The following is a 14,801-nucleotide window of genomic DNA, read 5'->3' as shown; positions in this document are numbered from 1 at the left end:
GCTGGGTTTCAGACTTGCCGGGACCATGACCTCTGAGCTTCCACATTCTCCATGTGCCTGCGTGTGAGAGCCAATGGCTTGTCCACACAGCGAGGTGTCTTGCCCGGAACAAAGCACCCCAGACCACTCAGACCTGGTTTGGGGGCTTAGATGGCAAGACATGAGCTGGTGTTGAGAGGGGAGTTTTGAGCTCGTTAGAGTTAAGGCTGTAATGGGGTGAGGATCCGGATACTGGGAGGGGTGACAGCGTTTTGCACACGAGCTGGTGTGGCATTTGGGGCCAGAGGGTGGGCGGGCGTGGGTGGCTTGTGCCCCAACAAGCACTGTGCCCTCAAGAACCTCCAGGAGAGATGTGAGGCTCTCACCCTGGGCAGGGTGGGCTCTCCACCGATGACAAGCATCCAGTGACACAGGGACTCTCAGGGAGGGGGCGTGTGATGCTGGGGGCTGAGACCGCGGCACTGCAGCCCGAGCCCAGGGGCGCCCGCAGCCAGGAGGAATGGGGGGCGTCCCATCAGAGGCCCCAGGGCCTCAGCCCGGCCGACACCTGGGCCTCGGCCGCGTGCCTCCAGAAGCACAAGAGGACGTGCTCCCACTGTTCCTACGGTCGAGCCTGGGGCGACCGGCCGTGGTCCCAGGAGTGAGTGGGGATTTCAGACGACAGGCCTTAGGTCAGGAAGCTCTTCCCGCACGCTGGGGCCTCAGGCTGGCCCTTCCTGTAGCATCTCAGACAGCTCACTGTCCAGGCTGCTGGTGGGAGATGCAAGCCTTGGGGCTCTGCAGGTGGGTCGGTGCTCACTGATGGCCAGCCCCGCTCTCCCACTCCTCCCCGTGACCCCATCTGACCTGGAGGAAGGCCTTGACCCAGGAGACAGTAGTTGAAGCCGCTTGGCTAGCGCCAAAGCCTGGCTCTGGGCACTGTGACCGCGTCCCTGGGAGCCCCCGCTCAGCATCACGTGCCCGGGGTTCTGGGGTCCTGCAGGGTCGGCTCCGAACTGGATGGCTCTGCCCTGAGGCCACAATATCCCCATCAGACTTCCCTAACCGCCTCGGACACCTCTGACCGCCTGAACTCCCCAGGCGGCACAGCCCAGCCCCTGCAGATAAACAGCCACATCCCCTCCTGGCTGCCCGCAGCCTGCCAGACCCCGGCCTGGCCCTGCCGCCGTGTCCACCCCCAGCTGGGCCCATTATCTGAGGGGGAGTGAAGGAGAACCGAGACCACACGGCTGACACCCCAGGCCCTGCCCCTTAGGCTCCCGGGACCTACCACGCTCAGCCGGGGGCCCTCCAGTAAGGCGCGGCCTTGGGGGCTCCACTGGCGACGTGTCCACTGGCGACCCACCATCAGGGCTGTGTCATAGGACCCGTCGGAGGTGCCGGCCGTGAGGAAGGGAACAGGGACCCGGGTCGGGCCACAGGCAGGGCCCTCCGCCCTCTGCTCCACTGCCGTCACAGCCCAGATCCCGAGGGCCCCCATCCATGACCAGGGGGATGGTGGAGAGCACCCCATGCCAGCAGGCCGCCTTGCCATTCGGCACTGCTGTCATGGGCATCCATGTGGGTCCACGCACAGGGAACGTGGGTCCTCTCCTGGTTGTGTGGGGACAGGACGTCTAGCAGGCCCCTGAAGTGGGGTGCGTGTCCGAGCCCGAGGGTCCGCTGAGAGCCACGTTGGTGTGATGAGGAACGGATGTCCCCATGGGGTGTGGAAACCTGTTCAGTGATAAGGCTTTAGAGGAAGTTCAGATCTCGATAGCATACTCCTCCAGATGGGGTCTGCATGCAGGTGGACTCACCTCTCATTCAAACCCCACAGAGGAGGCACCATTTGAGACGACCCGGCGGAGTCTCCCCGTCCTTGCCTCCGCTGGGAAGCTGATCCCTGGGGTGAGGCAGGTCCTACTTGGTCCTCCCCTACTACCTCTGCCACCCCTGCCTCTGGCCGGCCTCACCTGTGCCCTCCCTGCCCGCAGGGGTCTCTCCTGGAAGCTCCTGGCTGTTCCCCAGGCAGCCGGCCACGCGCCCCCACGTGTGTTTCTTCTATGGGTCCCACTGCAAGGACCTCCTCGAGGGCAGAGACTGCGTCCGCCCGGCTCCGCGCTGTCAGCACCCGACCCAGGGCCCAGCGCAGAGTAGGCTCCAGAAACCGTTCAGTGAACGAAGCAGCGGGAGAAAGCCAGAGAGAAGCGGCTGGTTTCTTAGTAGACTTTTGATGCAGGTGATGACCTCAGAGGGCCGTGTGGACCCTGCTCCCCGGGCCCGGGGACAGGACCGGAGCGGGCTGCGGCCTCTCCAGTGTGGTTCTGCGTCCTGGCACCCCCCAGCCAGCAGGCCCAGGGCTCATGGTAAGCCAGGCGCCCGGGGCTGCGGCCCCGGCCGAAGCCTCTGCCTCGGTGCCCACCTCCTCCTCAGCCGTTTCCTGGTACAGAAGGCTCGTCTGGGAGGGTGCCAGGCCGGTAGGGCCCCTCGCCCAGCCCTGCCGGCCCAGGCCGGCCCTGCGGGGAGACGCGGCCCCCTGGGCCGTGGTCCCTCCTGCCTGCTGTCCTCTCGGCCGCTGCCGTGACCCTCTTGGTTTTATTTTCCTCGTTAAAGGAAAGTAGAGTGTTTCCTGAGTGTGCGTAGAGCCAGTGTACCGCTTACACTGAATATTTATCATTCTTTCAAGAAATAAAACAATAATAAAAACACCATAAACATCGCTTTAATCATGCACAGGCTTCAACTTGTAATAATTCTGGGGAAACGGCAAGTGAGAGGTCTCCCTAAAGTAAAGGCACTTGCCTGCTTTTGTTTGAAGTTTTGCTCAAACGCTTTATTGTATAACCTGTTCTTATTTTTTAAAAAATGCCAACCATTGTAGGTTTTTTTTTTTTTGGGGGGGGGGGGATCTTTTCAAAAGTACTTAAATGAGATGCTTCTGGGCAGCGGTAAATCAGAGTCGAGCCAGCCTTGGGGGACTGTGCCAGCCACAGTTAGGTCCCTTGCTTGCTGTCAGTGACCCTCATGTATGAGGACTCAGGCGTGGGTCTGTAGCTTAGGACATGTCCAATGGGTTATTGCATCTGCCTGCTCGTGCGCCCTCTCCTCCCGCCCGCGCGCCCTCTCTCCTCTCCTCTCCCGCCCGCACACCCTCTCCTCTCCCGCCCGCCCTCTCCTCTCCCAACCGCTCGCCCTCCCCTCTCCCGCCCGCGTACCCTCTCCTCCTGCCCGTGCGCCCTCTCCTCTGCTCTCCTCTCCCGCCCGCGCACCCCCTCCTCTCCCGCCTGTGCACCCTCCCCTCTCCTCTCCTCTCCCGCCCGCACGCCCTCTCCTCCTGCCCGTGTGCCCTCTCCTCTCCTCTCCCGCCCGCATGCCCTCTCCTCTCCCGCCCGCACACCCTCTCCTCCTGCCCGTGTGCCCTCTCCCCTCCTCTCTTCTCCCGCTCGCGCGCCCTCTCCTCTCCCACCCGTGCACCCTCTCCTCCTGCCTGTGTGCCCTCTCCTCTCCTCTCCTGCCTGCGTACCCTCTCCTCTCCCGCCTGCCCTCTCCTCACCCGCCTGCTCGCCCTCCCCTCTCCCGCCCCCGTGCCCTCTCCTCTCCCACCCGCGCGCCCTCTCCCCTCCTGCCATGCGCCCTCTCTTCTGCTCTCCTCTCCCGCCCGCACGCCCTCTCCTCTCCTGCCCGCACGCCCTCTCCTCTCCTGCCTGTGCACCCTCTCCTCCTGCCCGTGCGCCCTCTCCTCTCCCGCCCGCACACCCTCTCCTCTCCTGCCCGCGCACCCTCTCCTCCTGCCCATGTGCCCTCTCCTCTCCTCTCCCACCCACACGCCCTCTCCTCCTGCCCGCGTGCCCTCTCCTCCTGCCCATGTGCCCTCTCCTCTCCTCTCCTGCCCACACGCCCTCTCCTCCTGCCCGTGTGCCCTCTCCCCTCCTCTCCCGCCTGCCCGCATGTCCTCTCCTCTTCTGCCCTTGCACTGGGGTGGAACTGTGGTCCTCGTGACAGGGCAGATTCCCGGAGAGCAGGTGACAGGTTCCCGCGTGAGGGTGGCGGGGGCGGGCCAGGTGCTGAGCTGGGAATACGCCTGCAGTGGCCCTGCTGAGAGGCAGCTTAGTGAAGGTGGCGACCTGAGTTGCGGAAGGGGCACTTTAGCTGACGCTCGAAGATGGGACGAGTGAGATGGGCAGGGAGGTAGTGGGAGCAGGCCTGGGGGGTGCGGCAGTTTCAGCCTGTTGAAGACGGTGGTGCCTGTAACGTGCAGGAGGTTCCAAAGGCCGCAGAGGAGAGCGTGTGCGCGTGTGTGCACAGGGACAGGCCACAGGGCCCGGGGGCTGCCGTGTGGCCCAGCAGGTTGGGGCACCTGGGTCCAGCAGGCGGCCCCGCAGTGGGCGTCCGAGCGGTGTGGGAGGCGGCATTCCCAAGCCCGGGGCTGGACTGATGGGGCCTGGTGCAGGGGCGGGCGCGTCCAGCTCGGCTCCCAGGCCTCTGCCTTGAGGAGCAGGTGGGCTGGTGCGGCCATTGTGGAGGGGGAGCCAGAAGTCTGGGGTGGGGGCAGAAGCGGAGGGGAGCATGCGCTGGATTTTAGTAAGTTTGGGCTCTTTGGGGGCATCCAGTTGGAGGGGCAGTCTCGGGGCTGAAGCTTGGATGTGTGGGAAAGCACGAACTCGTGCACTGTTGGCGTGTCCAGCGCAGCCTGGGGGCCTCTGGCGAGGAAAGACAGCTGTGCTCCTAAAGTTTTCTTCCTGATGCCTGGAAGCCCCCAGCCCTCCTCCTGGCCCTGGTGTGGGAGCCGTCCAGCTCTGCAAGGTGAGGTCTGAGAGGCCCCGCGCTGGCACCTCGGGAAGGAGGGAGGGTCCTCCCAGGGCTGTTTACACTCTCCAGGGTGACAGGCCCCCGGCCGGCTTCGGGCGGAGCTGCCCCGGCCTGCCTCGTGCCTGGGCCGGTCTGCGAAGCGTCCGGCCGCGGGGAGGGCAGCCGTACCCCCAGCCCCCGCGACGCTGCCGCCGCCAGAAACAAGCAGGGTGACTGGGCGGAAGGTCAGGAGTTTAAGAGCTTGTTTTATTCGAGACGGGGCTAAGAGACAGGAGGGAGTGCGCGGGTTTATATGTGGATCCTGGTATTTGCTTTGAGCTGCGGCGAGTGGTCGGGCAGGGAGGGAGGCCGCCCGCCAGGGAACGCTGCCAAGCAGAGCTCCACTAATGCGATCCAGACGCGGCCCATCTCCCGCCTAATGCAGTCCTCGCGGCAGGAAGGGCCGGGCAGGGCCGCTTAACCCTTCAGGAGCTGCGGTCGGACCATGCTCAGCCCTGGGCCCCACCCACCCGTCACGGGAGCCCGCTGCCCCATCAGGGCCCCATCAGGGTGCTGGGCATCTCTGGTCACTCGACTGCTGGACGCACCCTTCAGGGCACTGACCGGGGCGAGCATGTGGGAGACATTTGCTCAGGAATAAGGTGGCCACACGGTCTACAGGGAGGGGTGACTTGCCCAGGATCTCGGGGCTGGTAGGAGGCGGAGCGGGGTGGGACCTGATTCTCAGGTACAGCTCCGTGTGGGCCCGGGACCCTCTGCCTGGTCACCGTCCCAGGTTACAGCTCTGTGTGCGCCCGGGACCCTCTGCCTGGTCAGCGTCTCCCGGTTGCCATGGGGGCTGTAGACCTTGCTTCCTGGGAGGACCGGCCACCACATCCATTCACCTGCCTCCCAGGGCAGCAGCCACGGAGCTCAGGGTGTCCACGCGTGAGCATCCCCGACAGGGTGACGCCAGTGTGGGTGGAGGGACCACGCTGGGACCGCCAGGCCTGCGAGGGCATGGATGCCCACCGGTCTGCGCTGGGCCCTCAGCACATTCTGTGGGTGAAGGAGTCCCATGCATGTACGCGTGCTTCCAGCCGTGTGGGAAAGCGTGTGCGCGTACACGTGTTCGTGTAAACTGGTCAGGAGAGACCTGAGACGCGCGGGGCTCAGGGCTCTGCGTCGTGGGTCCGTCTTGGGGGGAGGGTGGAATCAGGGCGCGGAGAGGTTTCCGTGTTCTCGTCGCGGTGCTCGGCATTCAGACCTTTCCAACAAGCTGGTACTCATGTTTCTCGTGTGGCTTTTAGGGAAGGAAAACCAGACTCCGTGGCGGAGCGGCTTCTGTCGTGCGCGTCCGTCTCCTCTCCCTCAGCCCCGGGCCCTCACCTGCGGACGGGCGGGCGGCCCGGCCCCGGCCCTGCTCAGGGGAGGCGGGCGGCCCCAGGGAGGCGGCCGCGCGCGCTGGGCCCAGTGCCGGGCGTCCTGCCGCCTCCTGTGCGAGCGGAGCTGGCAGCCCGGCCCGGGTCTGACTTGGCCTGCGGGCCCGAACGGATTTCCAAAGGGCCCGCCTCGTGAACCTGACCGTCTCCCGGAGGGGGAGCCGCCCCCACAGCGTCCTGTGCTGCCCGCTGACCCTCACTGTCCGCCGCCCAGAGGCCGCTGGGGGAGACGGTCTGACTGATGAAGCGCTGCCACCAGCGGCTGGAAGTGCTGGCCTGCCCGCGTCCTGTCAGGCGCGCCCGCGTCTGGCCCGGCGTGCCCGCGTCGGGTCAGACGTGCCCACGTTGGGACCAGCGTGCCCACGTCAGGTCAGGCGCGCCCGCATGGGGCCCAGCGTGCCTGCGTCAGATCAGCCCTGCCCACGTGAGGACCGGCGTGCCCGCGTCGGGTCAGGTGTGCCCGCGTCGGGCCAGGGGCACCTGCGTCAGGATCGGTGTGCCCGCGTCGGATCAGGCCTGCCCACGTCAGGACTGGCGTGCCCACGTCGGGTCAGGCGTGCCCGCGTCGGGCCAGGCGCGCCCACGTCAGGACCGGCGCGCCCGCGCTCCAGCCCCCTCCCGGCCGCAGCCACGGGTCACGGGAGCCGCGAGCGCTTTTGAAGTACAGCCTAGATGTTTGGCTTGACCATGTCTGTTTGCTTAAGCATCGCCCTTGCCAGTTCGTTCGGACCTTCTCTTTCTTTTAAAAACATGCCGCTTGCCAAAGGTTATTTTGGATCTGTTTTTGTTTATCAGGTGAATTGTTCCAGCACGATTGGAAGCAGACACACGCCTGAGCCACGCTCGGCCGCGTGCACGCGCGCATGCATACACACGCGCACAGGCCCCGTGCACACCCCTCAGGGCCCTAGAACATACAGGGCACACTGGGGGTCTGGGAGCTGCGGCGGGGAGAGTGCCGTCGTCCAGGAGCTAGCAGCGGCAGGGCTGTAGGTGGGAGAAGCTGGGCGCTGACCTCGGAGACCCAGCCAGGGGAGTGTGGTGGAGCTCTGGGCCCGAGCAGGGCTCCTGGCTAGGTGAGCTGCTTCGTGCCCCGGCGCCTGCGGCGAATTTCTCCGCAGACGCGTCTCCCGCCGTCGGGACCCACTGTGCGCACTCGGGCTGCTCAGAAAGCCCTGTCTGCTCCGAGGGGCGCTGTGCCCAGACGGTGGGGGGCTCGGCTCTCTGGGGTGGGCTTACCTGAGACAGGGTCCTGCGCGGAGGAGCGGCCTGACCTGGCACTGGGTCTGCTCCCCTCAGGCTGTCGGGGCCCCTCCGTGTCTGGACTTCGCTCTCCTCCATGTGGCGTGGCCTTGGGCCAACTCCGGCTCCCGGGAGCCCCTCGAGCTGTGCTCAGTCCTCATTTCCAGTGACGCTGCGTGGTCCCCAGGCCTGGGGTGCCGTCTGAGGCTGGACCCGGGCACGGTTGCAGTCACCCAGTGACAGGGCTGGGGTCCCCGACATGATGGCCGTGTGATGTGGCCACCCCCAACCCCTGGCCTGCAGGAACCCGCATCCTCCCCCAGCCTGGGACCAGTGGAGGGAGGTCCAGCCGGCGGGTTTGGATACCGCTTCCTTCCTCCCCAGATGGGAGCGGGGAGACTCACGTCTTAACGTTTTCTTCAGATTAAAAAAAAATGCTCATCAGTAAAAATTTGAAGCTTCTGTAAAGGATGTGGAGGTGACCTCCGGCCCCACCTGGGCCCCTCTGTGGTCACCCTCAGCCAGCTCGAGGGCGTGCAGACAGTGTGATGCACGTGTTTGGCCATATGTTCTCCCACACGCACAAGCTGTGCACTGGTCCTTTTCGATATGTAGATGGAGATTGTGCAGTTACACAGCTGACTGTACAGCACAAACGTAATTATGTCTTTATCTGAGTTTGGGGATCTTTCTAGAATGTATCTTATGCTCCTCTCGTTCCTTGAGCGTCTCAGTCCTTCCTAGAACACTGCGTGTGACTTTCTCTGCACGTGATGACTCGGCTCATCTACTTGAACTCTTGGACTTCGCAGGGTTGGCGTTGACAAGTGTGGGCTGTTGGCTTCTCTGAAGGGAGCCCTGGTAGCCTGTCCAGTGGAAGGGGTCACTGTGAAGGCCACGGGGCTGCTTGCAGAGGGCAGGTGTGAGAGGGTCCAGGTGGGCTTCTGGGCACTCCTGGGGTTGCCTCATGAGGGGGTAACCCTCCCATTTGCCTTAACCCCAAGAGCAAGGGAACACTGAGAGGTGTTATCAGAGGAGGAGCGGGGAGAAGTCAGACTGAGGGGCCCAGAGTGGGTGTGGCGAGCCGGCTGGTCCCAGCAAGGGATGGTGGAGTTTGGTCCAGGGTGGTGCCAGGAGAGAGGATGGCCGTGCCCAGCAAGCGACACCCTGGATGCAGGCAGGTGGGGCTGGGAGAAGGTGCCCGCAGTGTGGGGGCCGTGGTGCCCGAGACGTCCGGGCAGACAGCATGGTGCTCCGACATCCAGAGCAGCGGTGGAGTCCGGAGGCCTCCTGGACGGCAGGTCCCTGGAGCCAAGGGCAGAGTGAGGTCATTTGAGGAGTTTAAAGAGGAGGCCTTGCTTTCTGCAGAACCGTGGGGCGTGCTGTGTGTATGTGTGAGTGAGGCGCCTCTGCACGCTTGCCCCCTCACTGTGGGCACCGCCCCGTTTCTCCGGCCCCTCTCACACCATTCCTAAGCCTGTGTCGAGCTTCGGCGCCTCACCTGTGCCTCTGTGTACTTCCTCGTAGTTTAGCCAACACCTTTACATTCGTCGAGTTGAAGAGGGAGCTGGGTGACATCTGTGAGCCCGAGAGTGTGCTCAGCCGGCTGCGTGCTTTCCGTCTGGAACGACGCAGACGTGTGCCCTCAGCAGCTGCGTCTGTGCTCTGCCCCAGGCCCCGGTGGTGCTCACACGCCTGTGCTCCAGCTCCACCTGCATCCTCCGCTGGTGCGCCTTTGCGGTGGGGGTGGCGTCCGTCCTGGGCCCACCCGTCATGTGCGGCTCCATCAGGATTCTGTTCTTCCGGGAGTTCCTGCAGCTCGCGTCGCCCTCCGGGGGCTCTTGCCCATCCAGAGGGGTCTGTCCAGGGTCTGTCTCCACCCCCACACTCTGGAAGCTCCCTGAGCTGGGTGGGGGCAAGAAGGGCCGTGAAGGTGTCCCTCCTGGCAGAAGTGTGTGTGTGAACTGCCCAGACTCTTTTTCACGGGCGATCTGTCGCTCCCACCATTTGCTTGCTAAGTGTGTGTCATGTCTCGTACGCTGGGCTGTAGCGTGGCACCTCCTTACCTGCTGTCCAGCCGCTTGTCAGGCTCCTGTGTCTGCCGGACGAGCCCCATGCTGTGCTTTCTGAGCCCTTTCTTCATCCCTGGGGTCGCAGGCTGCTGCGGGCCCCCTGCCCAGCCCCGGGGTCAGCCGTTTCCACAGGGAGCCCACTGCTTCCCCGGGGAGCGCGGGACGCAGAGGCCAGGGGCTGGGGCTGGGCCATCCCTGCGCCTGGGCCTCTCGCCCACCTGAGCTGGGAGACCGAGTGTGCACGCAAGCCGTGCGCACACGTCTGTAATTACAGACACACACGTGTCTGTCCGTCTCTGTCTCCACCCGGCCACGCAGGTGCATCCAGACGGACGTGAGCTCAGTGGAGCCCCTTCCCGCACCCACCCGCCAGCCCAGCCCCACCGCCCTCCCTCCGTCCACCTCTCTGTCTGCTGAGCTCCTGTTGCTAGACTGTGAGCCCAGGCCCCGGGTGCTGTTTCAGTCCATGGGCCCCCACTGGCCCTGAGCCCCCATCCCTGGCTGCAGGACGGTCGCCGTTCTTGCAGATGGTGTGAGCTCTGAGAGCTAGCTTGGCAGATCAGGTGGCGAAACACCCGCTCCAGTCTGTCGTTACCTTAGTTTCTGTTAGAGAAGCAGGTGACGGCTTCCTCCTGATGGAAGAATCCAGGCTCCACTAAGGTGAGCCGCGCGTGTCCCTCACTTGCACCGCGTGCGGTTTCTTTCCAGGGGCATGTGCGCTCCCAAGCCCTTCCCCTGCTCTTTCTTCAGATTGTGACACCTTGATACACACGTTGTTTTGTGCCTTGGTTTTTTGCCACGGAAGCTCTGTCTCCTAAGGTTCACTGAGGACCCAGCGCTCCCTTCTTTCCTCCCAGCGCGAGGTGATAGCGCAGAGCCGCCCGCGCGTGCCCGTGGCCTGTGCTCGCCCCCTGCCCCCTGCGCTGTGGGCTGCCCCACAGCCACCTCTGCCCCGCCCATGGCCACGGAGCCCCCGAGAGGGAGTAAGCGGGACGCTGTCCTGCATGCATGTCAGTGGGTCGGTTCTTCTGGAATGACTGCTCAGCCCTTCACACGCCTCTGTACCGGGTTGTTCGTCTTTCTGTGGGTCTGAGGTTCTTGTTTATTGAGACGTGTCCTTTGTCAGATAACGTGTGTTGAGATGATTCCTCTCAGGCACTAGCTTGCCTTTTCATTTTCTTGATGATGCCTTTTGAAGGCTTTTAATTTTGAGAACTGCAGTTCATCGATTTTCAAATACATAGCTTGTCTTTTTTTTTTTTTTTTGTCTCTAAGAAATCTTTGCGTGTGCTCACCCCACAGTTAGGAATATATTCTGTTTTTCTCCTGGAAGCTCTATAGTTTTAGCTGTATATTCCATGTTCTGTTCTATGTCCCATCCCAGATTAATTCCCTTATATGAAATGAAGAAGGAATTAAAGTTTATTATTTTTTCATATTTCTTTTTCATTACCATTTATTGAAAAGATTTGCTTTCCCCATTGAATCTCAGTGGGATCTTTGTAGAGAAACATTAGCTACTGTGTCCGGTCTGTGTGTAGAGCCTGTTCTGTACTGTCCATCTTTTACTCTTGTTCTAATCCCAGTCTGCCTGGATCACTGTAGCTTTTCACTCCAATCCCAAAGAAAGGCAATGCCAAAGAATGCTCAAACTACCACACAACTACACTCATCTCACACGCTAGTAAAGTAATGCTCAGAATTCTCCAACCCAGCCTTCAGCAATACATGAACCATGAACTTCATGATGTTCAAGCTGGTTTTAGAAAAGGCAGAGGAACCAGAGATCAAATTGCCAACATCTGCTGGATCATGGAAAAATCAAGAGAGCTCCAGAAAAACATCTATTTCTGCTTTATTGACTATGCCAAAGCCTTTGCCTGTGTGGATCACAATAGACTGTAGAAAATTCTTAAAGAGATGGGAATCCCAGACCACCTGACCTGCCTCTTGAAAAACCTAAATGCAGGTCAGGAAGCAACAGTTAGAACTGGACATGGAACAACAGACTGGTTCCAAATAGGAAAAGGAGTTCGTCAAGGCTGTATATTGTCACCCTGCTTATTTAACTTATATGCAGAGTACATCATGAGAAATGCTGGACTGGAAGAAGTACAAGCTGGAATCAAGATTGCCGGGAGAAATATCAATCACCTCAGATATGCAAATGACACCACCCTTATGGCAGAAAGTGAAGAGGAACTCAAAAGCTTCTTGATGAAAGTGAAAGTGGAGAGTGAAAAAGTTGGCTTAAAGCTCAACATTCAGAAAATGAAGATCATGGCATCCGGTCCCATCACTTCATGGGAAATAGATGGGGAAACAGTGGAAACAGTGTCAGACTTTATTTTTCAGGCTCCAAAATCACTGCAGATAGTGATTGCAGCCATGAAATTAAAAGACACTTACTCCTTGGAAGAAAAGGTTGGAGAAGACTCTTGAGAGTCCCTTGGACTGCAAGGAGATCCAACCAGTCCATCCTAAAGGAGATCAGTCCTGGGTGTTCACTGGAAGGACTGATGTTGAAGCTGAAACTCCAGTACTTTGGCCACCTCATGCAAAGAGTTGACTCACTGGAAAAGACCCTGATGCTGGGAGGGATTGGGGGCAGGAGGAGAAGGGGACGACAGAGGATGAGATGGCTGGATGGCATCACCGACTCGATGGACGTGAGTTTGGGTGGACTCCGGAGGTTGGTGATGGACAGGGAGGTCTGGCGTGCTGCGGTTCATGGGATCACAAAGAGTCGGACACGACTGAGCGACTGAACTGAACTGTGAATTTTGAAGTCAGGTCGTGAATTTTGAAATCAGTGAGTCTTTTTGGTCTTTTTAGATTTTTTTCTTTTTTTTTGGCCTTTCTAGGTTCTTTGCATCCATGTAAAATTTCAAATCAACTTTATTTTTTAAAAAAAATATATACTGGAATCTTGATTGTCATCTGTATGGACTCCATAGAACACTGTGGGGACACTTGGCGTTTCATGAATGGCGACTGTTCCAGTCCGTGAACATGGCGTGCCTCTCCGTTGCTTCAGGCCTTTACTTTCTCTCAGCAATGTCTGGTTGTGTTCAGTGCAAAGTCTTGCAGAGTTTTAGTAAACCTATCACCGAGTGTTTTATCTGACACTGTTTAAACAGTGCTTTAAAATTTTGTTTGCTGTTAGAGTGAAGAAATAAAATTGGTTTCTGTATGTTGATCCTGTGTCCTGCAATCTTGCTAAAGTCAACTCGCCGAATCCAGTGCCTTTTTTGTGGAATCCTTAGAACTTTCTCTGTAAACAGTCATGTTTCCTGGAAACACATATGGCCCTTTCCTACCTTTTTTGCCTTAGTTTTTTTCCTGCCTCAGTTTTTTTCCTGCCTCAAAGTAGCAAGAAATAAGAGAAGGCTGCTCCATGCCCACAGCTGCACCCTGCCCAGACCCAGGCCCCTGTGGGCGGGCTGTGCCAGTGACCCCGGGCGTGCTCGGGTGGAGAGCCCCCGGGGCTGGGCTGGGGGCCTCAGCCAGGTGCCCACTGGGCGTCCTCCCCCCCAGAGCCCATGCTGTGCCCCAGGGCTGACCCACCAGGACCTGGCATCTGAAGGGCTGGCGGGGAGAGCCACGTCTTCCCGAAAGTTCGTCCTCATCAGGGGAGTGTAGAGGGAAAAGCGAGTCAGCTCCGTCACGTGTGCACCCTGGACTCAAGCTGATGGCGGGTCAGCTCTCTCCTCCGCACGGAGGGGGTGTGGCCTTAGCCACACCCGGACCCGAGCATGACCTGACCCTGCTCTGAAGCTCAGGTCTGTCCTGGGAGGGACCCCGGGGGCTTGAGGACCGTCCCTTAAAGACCAGCGGCCACTCCGGCGTCACCCAGTGGAGGAGGGAAGGGCTTCCCGGACAGCAGCGTGTGCGGACACGCGGGAGCAGGGAGCGGCCGAGGCTGCGCTCGACGCGTGGCCTTCCATCTGCGTGGTCACCGTTGCAGAGCAGAGACACAGACGGCCCCCCGTTAGGTGCGGTTGCCATGCTGACCGAGTGCCTCTTGTGTGCGCTTCAGGCCTGCGCTGTGCCCCTAGCGGGCACGTCCCGTGGGCTGGGCGGGCGGGGGTATCGTGTGACCGCGGAGTGTGCGCCCGTGACCCCGCATGGGACGTGCCTGGTCAAGGGGTGTTTCATTCGGGCGTCCAGACTGGAGTGAAGCAAAGGGGGCCGGTTCCAGGAGCCGCTCCTCGGGGTCCAGGCACCCCGAGGCGTGTCCTGCCCAGCGCTGGCCCTTGGTGCCGCGGACGCAGGCCGCGTCCACTCCCCGAGCCGCGCTGACCCCCAGGCTGCCCTCGGGGCCGGGCAGCAGAGGAAGCGAGTTCAAGCCTGTCACCTGTTTGTAGTTTTCGTAATTTCTGATTTGGCATTTTGATCAGTCTGTTTCTGGTCAAGGAAATGCATCCGCATCTCATAACAGGAAACCCTTTTGTGATCTTTACTTCAAGGCATTTTTCTCTCTCTCTCTCTACTTCCCCCGTCGTTTTTTCTCTTTTGGCAAAAATACAGGCCCAATATGATGTGCGTCTTATTAAAAGTTCAGCATAATTTATTGCCATTGGTTTGTTTACAAAGTCAACAATCCCCAACTGCACAGCGTGGCCTTCCTACAGTCACTGCTCTTTTCAGACTTTCTTGGCTTTTCCTTGGGGCTAGGGTTGGGGTGGGGGATAAGGAAGGACCCACACTTGAAGGGGTTGCGTGGCTCCAGGCTGATTCCTCCCAGGTCACAGCGCTAACCAGACGCCCCACGACGCAGCAGAGCCACCGCCATCAATGCGGGGGTCCCGGGGGTGGTGGACACCAGGAAACTCTACCCCCTCCTTAGCCCAGCAGTCCTCCTGCCCTCAGAGCCCACAGGACGTGTGGGACCCGATGGGGGGAGAACGGGCGCACAGCAGTGTGTCCAGCGTGGGCCCCAGCCCCTGCACACGTCTCTCAGGGGGAGGACGGAAAGTGGGGGTGGGCTGGCCCAGTCCCTAGGGCTGACTTAGCCTGGGCCTCGGGGGGCAGGGTCCTGGCAGAGCTAGAGGGGCTGCCCCCTCCCAGGCCAGCGCTTCCCTCGTCACTCTGCTGGGGGCGCCCCAAGCCCACCCCGGGACCTATAGACAGGACCTGGGGACATAGCCCACAGGGTCCAGCCTCCCGGCCTCCCTGGTGGGAGGCGACGCAGCAGAGGCCAGGGCAGAGTCTGAGCTGACCGCCCTGGGCCGCCACCGTGGGGCTCCCCGGAGCCCACCGCGTCTCCTCTCAC

The 14,801-nt window shown here is 61.0% G+C and overlaps 1 protein-coding gene across 2 annotated transcripts in view; it reads left to right on the top strand.

The window, feature by feature from the left end:
- The window catches only part of EEFSEC (eukaryotic elongation factor, selenocysteine-tRNA specific), a 108,948-nt gene that overhangs the window by 53,850 nt on the left and 40,297 nt on the right, over positions 1–14,801 (top strand). The window lies entirely within an intron of this gene.

This window comes from Bos javanicus, chromosome 22 (genome assembly GCF_032452875.1).
Source record: "Bos javanicus breed banteng chromosome 22, ARS-OSU_banteng_1.0, whole genome shotgun sequence".
Classification (NCBI taxonomy): domain Eukaryota; kingdom Metazoa; phylum Chordata; class Mammalia; order Artiodactyla; family Bovidae; genus Bos; species Bos javanicus.
The sequence above is the reverse complement of the archived record's forward strand: the minus strand, read 5'-3'. Positions and strand labels throughout refer to the sequence as shown.